Genomic DNA, 6,646 nt, shown 5'->3' on the forward strand with positions numbered 1-6,646 from the left:
CTGCCAAAGCTGCTGAAAGGGTCAGGAAGCTGTGGAATCATGGCTGAGCCATCAGGGCTGTGCCCTCTGTGCTGCCAGGACAGTGGTGGATTGACACACATTCCCACTGACCTACATCAGAGGGATTCCTGAGTCACACATCCAAAAAAAATCATTTCTCTAATGTACAGACTGCTGTTACTGAGATGGGAATTTTGCATGAGGTATTAAGCAAGAGCCTTTGATTATTTGAATATAATTACGTACTTCTAACATAGCATTAACAAAAGTAACTGGCATTAGGCTTTATGCAGATATTCATGGCTTTCAAGACACTTTATGGATTAACTGATTCTGTTCAATCAACCAAGGCATAGAAGAATTATTTCCTTCTCTAGCTCTAAAGTGATTCAATAACAAAGGGGACAGTTTCCAAAACTCCCTTTTACTTTTGCCTGAACAATGGAAGGGCTTTTAGAGAGGCCTCCCACTCAAGTGTACCCAGTGGCAGAAAGTCAGAGGTAGAAATGTTAAGGTCAGGAACAGATTGTTTCTCTTATTTTGATGAGATATGCTGTGATTTAATGAAGACTTCATCAATCCAGCCATGTCATACTAATAGAGGAGCTCAGATGGATGGAGCTGTGTGTTCTCCTCCAGCACAGGGATCTGAAGTGGGAGATCTGGATGGGGATGGTGACTGCTCCCAGAGTTAAGCTGGGATCCAGCTGGGCGTGGCTCAGAGGGACACACCAGCAGAAGAACTGGTTTAGTGACAGGGGATTGATCTTGAAGTCCCTTCCAACCTAAACCATTCTATGATTTCATTAAAAAAGCACTGAAGGCATGCAAAGTTTTGGCAAATTGGAATTTCTTGGGCAAAGAACAAGAACAATTTGAACAAACTTTTTTTTCCCTCCTTGAAATGGACAGATGCATTTGAAGAGAAGTGAATTCCTCCGGGAATTTTAACCCCAGAAGCTTCACCCGAGGAGGTCACTGAAAGAAGGGGCTGTTTGCCCAGCTGCAGGCGGGCAGGAGATGCTGCCGCAGTTCCAGCCGGGAGCTGCAGATGTCAGGATTGAACTGCAGATTCCCAGCCAACAAATGCCCGCAGCAGAGGGACCGAGGTACACGCAGCACCCTGGAGGTGGCACTGGGAATACCGTGCTCAAAGCTTGCTTTTGTGAAAAATGGGCAGCAATGGCTTGGAGGGAAGGAGCATGGAGGGACTTGCCAGGGAAAATCTCTTGGCAAGAGGGAAGCCAGTCAGGCCTGCAGAGTGGAGACACAAAATGTATCAGAGCCTGCAATGCAAACCTAAAGCATCTGAAGCTCCATATTTCATGGGACAGATTCCTCGGAAACTTCTAAACAGCTGCACATGGAAACATGCTCCTGCTGGCAGACACTTGAGGCAGGCCAGGGGGAAAACCCTGCCCCACTTCCACAGAGCTACCACAGGAACAGCCTGGCCTCTGCGCTGCCCTGAGACAGGAGGGAGCCCAGAGCCCTGTGCTCTCCAGGAATGGCTCAGCTGCACATGCACAACCCTGCTCCTCTCCCTGCCCCACAGCTCAGCAGCCCTACAGCTCCAGAGACACTGGCAGCAGAACAGCTCCTTGCAGGGGGCACATGCAGGGCACAACTGTTCCCTGGCAATGAGCACAGCCTCTCTGGGCTGCCACAGGACCCTTCCTCCCAACAGAGAGTGGCTCAGATCCAACCTCACCTCTGTGGGAGACTGAGCCAAGCTCACAAGGCAAGAAGTGAGTTGGGTGAACTCCCACCTTTATCATCAACACATCAAATGGGAGTGGCCCTCAGGTGAAATAATTTTCAATTATTGAGGAAATTTATTTGGTTTTATTTTTCATGGCACTTTCCTGTGTTTAATTCCTCTGAGCTGTATTGAGTTAGCAAGTCTGAAGGGAAATACAGAAGGCTCCAATGGTAAGAAGGGAAAAAAGATTCCTTCTGGAGGCTGGCCTTCTGTGAAACCAGAGGAAAACCCCACACAGCTGTGACTGCTATTTCTGCAAACCACAAAGTCCTCTCAGCCAGCAGGCAGGTCTTATTGGTGTTTCTGTAGCACCATAAAACCATCCTCACTGTTGGAGCTGATCAGCAAGCAGAGGAAGAACCCGAAATTTATCTGTAGTCAGACCCAACACTGATGGCAGAGAAAGCAACGGGATTTGCATCTCATGACCATCTCCAGTCTGGGCTCAGCTGTGGCCACAGTCCCTGTCCTGGCTGACACTATGAGGGATTTGGCCACTGTCACAAAGGAGAAAGCAGTGGAAATGAATGGGACAATGCTCTGATGCCATGGGTGTCCTTGCAGGATCATCTGTAGCTGTCAGCCACCTACTCTGACACAGAGCCAGCACTGTTTGCAGAAGGCAGAGGTTTGCAGGGATGGAGTTACCGCCCTGCCACAGGAGCTGGGAGGAAATCTGAAGCAGCAAAATGCCATTTTGGCTCAACCCCAGCTCAAGTTCATCTTTCCCCCTTTCCTGCAACTGACCAAACCACCCAGGGAAAACTGCTCCATGTCCTCCAAGAGCCCACTCTGACATGGAAGTTTACAACCTCGATGTTGTATCAGAACATCCTAAAGGAGCAGCTACTCTTAGGGATTTGTATATTCAAGCTGTGTTCAGCCAGAGCAATCCAGGTAATTTCCTCTCTACAATGAACTTTTTCATTTACAAAAGGACAAAAAAGTGAATACAAGCAATCCTGAGTAATAAACTCAATTAAACTACCAAGTGAGAACTATCCCCTGACTTGGAAAAGGACTGCTCCCATAGCAGAGGTCAGCAAATGCAGAAGGTTTAATCCTGTTATCCAGAGGTTCAATCCTTTTTTTTCCCACCATAGCTACTCTTGAGCAGACCTTCTACTTTTAAATATCTTTCTTTTCTCATGTTCCTATGCCCATGGTATCTCAATTCTAATTGCTTTAGCCTTCTTAATATTAGAGGAATGAAAAATCCTACATACAAGCCAAATAAAGCCCAGACATTGTAGGCCCCTTTGGGTTACTCCAGGCAGTAGGAAATGGAATCACACTGCTCAGCACTGAGCCTCTTTGGAAGGTGAATCCAAGCTAGAACAGAGCAGGCACCAGCACACCAATCAGCTGTGCTGCCCTGTCTTGCTCCTTAAGGATATGTGCCTGAACATAAAGAATCACTGTGGTAAGGTGAACAGGGAGCTGGAACATGCAAAGTGAATCTCTTCCTCAAGCTTAATTCTAGGAGCAATCGTTACAATTTTGAGCAACCACTGAATCACGGCTTGAACAAGAATAGGAATTAACACCCTCACTATCATTCCACTCATCTCCAAATCTGCAAATCCCCCCACCCACAAGCCACTGAAGCCATAATCAAATACTTCCCTAGTACAAAGCAGCTGCCTCGGCATTCTTTGTCTTTTGAAGCAGAACCAGGGTGACATTAACAAATTAAACCACACAACGTCCTGCCCCTACTGACAACAGTCAGATTGCAGTCTAACTAGTCCCAGTCCCTTTCCATGCCTGATTCACAGAAGCACTAAATCCCTAGTCACTGCTATCAACAAAAATTAAATTCACTGCCACCCATTCTTGTCCTAAATCACTCTACTCAAAATTACTAACCACCATAATCCTTGCCTCAGCAGCTCTAGGAGACTAAACTGGACTAAATCAAACACAGATTTGAAAGTCTTAAGCATTCTTACTTGGGTTGAATAGCCTAATAATTATTATGGCTGTAATAGCCAAACACTCCCCACTAACTTTCTACTTATACTTCCTTAGAAGTTATAGATATATATATATAGATATATAGATAGATAGATATATAGATAAAAGTTTATATATATATATATATATATAGTTATATATATATATATATAGTACTTATATATATAAGTTTTCTATTTTATATATATATATCTATATATATCGAGTATATATGTATCTATATATATATATATATAACTTATATATACTAACTTTCTACTTATACTTCCTGATAACTGCCACAACAGTCCTTACTCTCAACACAAACCAAGCTCAAAACTACCAATGATAATGGCCTAAAGAACACAAATATGGGTGAGGGCACAGAAGACAGAGACTACTCACCCCAAACTTCATGTGGCAGCAGAGAAACTTCACTTTCCCAATCCCTCTCTTATACAGGGCATTTGAAATATCCAGTCTGGATGCCCTGGTTGGTTTGAACCCCACAGCCCTTCAGGTCCTGGCCAGTGAGATGGCTGCAGCCTTGGGAGATATTTGGTTGGCCAACACCCTTGTCAATCACTGTAACATCCACACACACAGAGTAAAATCTCAATATTAGTCTTAGGCTTCCTAGCAGGACTTCCCCTGCTACCAGGATTCCTGTTTAAATGATTTATTATTGAAAAGCTTACTGAGCACATAATGACCAAAACAGATACAGTCATTGTCATCCTCTCACTACTGGGATTGCTCCTGTGCCTTCTCTTCACATAATGTTCACCAAACACACTCCACCACTCCAAAGAAAAGCCCTAACAATAATTCTGTGCCTATCACTACCAAAATCCTGCCCAACAAAATCCATAAACCTCGATGACCATATCCCTAAAAACTAACAAAAAATAAACCCTAACAATTGAAACTGCTACCCAGTTAATAGAGTTAAGATTAAACATGACTCTAGCATTAACCGTAATGACTGTATCTCTATCCCTAAAAATATTTCAACCCCTCACCCTAAATTTAAGCCCAACACTTGTCCTAACCCTAACTGTAACAAAAATGACTGTAAATCTAATATTAACTCCACCACCTAATGCTATCCCTATAAACAGTAATCCTAACCCTGAACTCAAAGCTAACTTTAACTTTATCCCTTATGACTATAAGACTATAACCCTTACCTTAAACCCAAGCCTAACCATAATACAAACCCTAAAACCCAAACCTTCTCTTTAGCACTATTTGCTATACCTAAACCTACTGACTCTTCAACAGAACCACACACAAAGGGACCACAAAGGGAAGGTGAGGACTCACTGAAAGTGCCTCACCAGTGCCCTTGGGACCATGGTCCCTGAAGTTTGCAGAATCCTGGGACGAAGGACCACAGAGCCTAGTGGGCAGGCAACCCTGAGTCCCACCAGCATAGGGTTGGGCATGATGCTGGGTGCTTTGGTGCCTGGGATTATGTAATCACTGGTTAGAATCTTTCCAATCCTTCTTTTCTTGGCAGCAGAACACACTGCTGATTATGTCTTCTGATCCTGAGTTCCTGATCTGCAGAGCAATGCCCACTAAAAGGTGAGCAACTGACTCTCAGCTAGAAATTACCTTGTGGGGTATATTGCTCATTCTAAATGGTAAGGCACTAATGATATTCTTGTTGGGAATGCCTCCAATGTGTGGAGGGAAGTGTTGATGCATTCCAGTTGTTACTAATTTTGTCCTTTTCAAAGCTGGTAATGTGGGAAGATGGGTAAGTTTGGTGTGTGCCTCAGGGGGATTCGATTTTCAGTGATAATGGGCAGTAAATTAAAATGTATTGTGTTAATTGTTATATAACACTGAATATTACTGCTTCTTTCACTTATGCTCCTGACATGGCAATCTAGTACAGTGCAAAAATTCATTCTTCCTCCAGTCACTACATCTCCAAAGGATGTTATTTGGAGACAAAACCTTCCATTCAGAGACTAGGGTCTCACCACAGACTGCTTCTGGAATGTTACTTTTTTTGGTTCCAGACTGATGGCATTTGGTTTTCCGCTCCTCCTGGAGCAATCCACAACTTGCTGAATTAATTTTTTATACCTTCTTGATGAACTACCAATTTTATAGTTTTGGGAGAGGAGTTTGGTGCAGTCAATTTGCATTGCCATCTCTTTCCCAAGTGCTGAGGTGAGGCTGACTGGCCTGGTTTCCTGGCTTGTCCTTCTTGACAATGGATATATAATCTGCTTTTTTCCTAGTCACTGGGAGCATCCCTGCATTGATGTGACCTTTTAAGGGTGATGAAAAGTGACCTTGTGGCATCTGCCAGCACTTTGAGTACTCTCAGGTTCAGCCCATATGGTACAGAACCATGGAAGGAGTGTTGTTGGAAGTGACCACAGTGGGTCACCTGGTCCAACCTCCCTGCTCAAGGAGGGTGGTCCCAGAGTGTTGGAATCCTGGATGCTGAGAATTTTAAACTCTCTCTCCTTGAAGGCCCAGACCAACAAGAGAACACTGCATTTGACCTGAGGCTGTGAAGAAGGCTTCCAAAATCATTTGATAATACTGGGATTACAGGTGTGTAGCTGGTTAGAAGTGTGTAATATCACAAGGTGGAAAACTTAGAGTCTGGGATTTCAGACTATAGAAATAAATATGAAGCAAGATGGAGGTTTTAGGGTGGAGGCAGGTTGTTCTTCTTTACCTTCCTCTTCCTTCTTCTTCATGGGTTTGGGTGATGTTTTGAAATCGGACAGAAAAGTCCACATTGTGGGCTTCCAGGGATCAGTTATTGGGTTAAAAGGGAAAATACTCTAGGTGCCAGCTCTTAATTGGATAGTTTAGTCTTAAAAGACCTTTGTAACAAGAGACTATTAGCCATTTTGTGCCTTGCTAATGAAAAGCTGCTGAACTCATGGTTGTGAG

This window comes from Serinus canaria, chromosome 3 (assembly GCF_022539315.1).
Source record: "Serinus canaria isolate serCan28SL12 chromosome 3, serCan2020, whole genome shotgun sequence".
NCBI classification, from domain to species: domain Eukaryota; kingdom Metazoa; phylum Chordata; class Aves; order Passeriformes; family Fringillidae; genus Serinus; species Serinus canaria.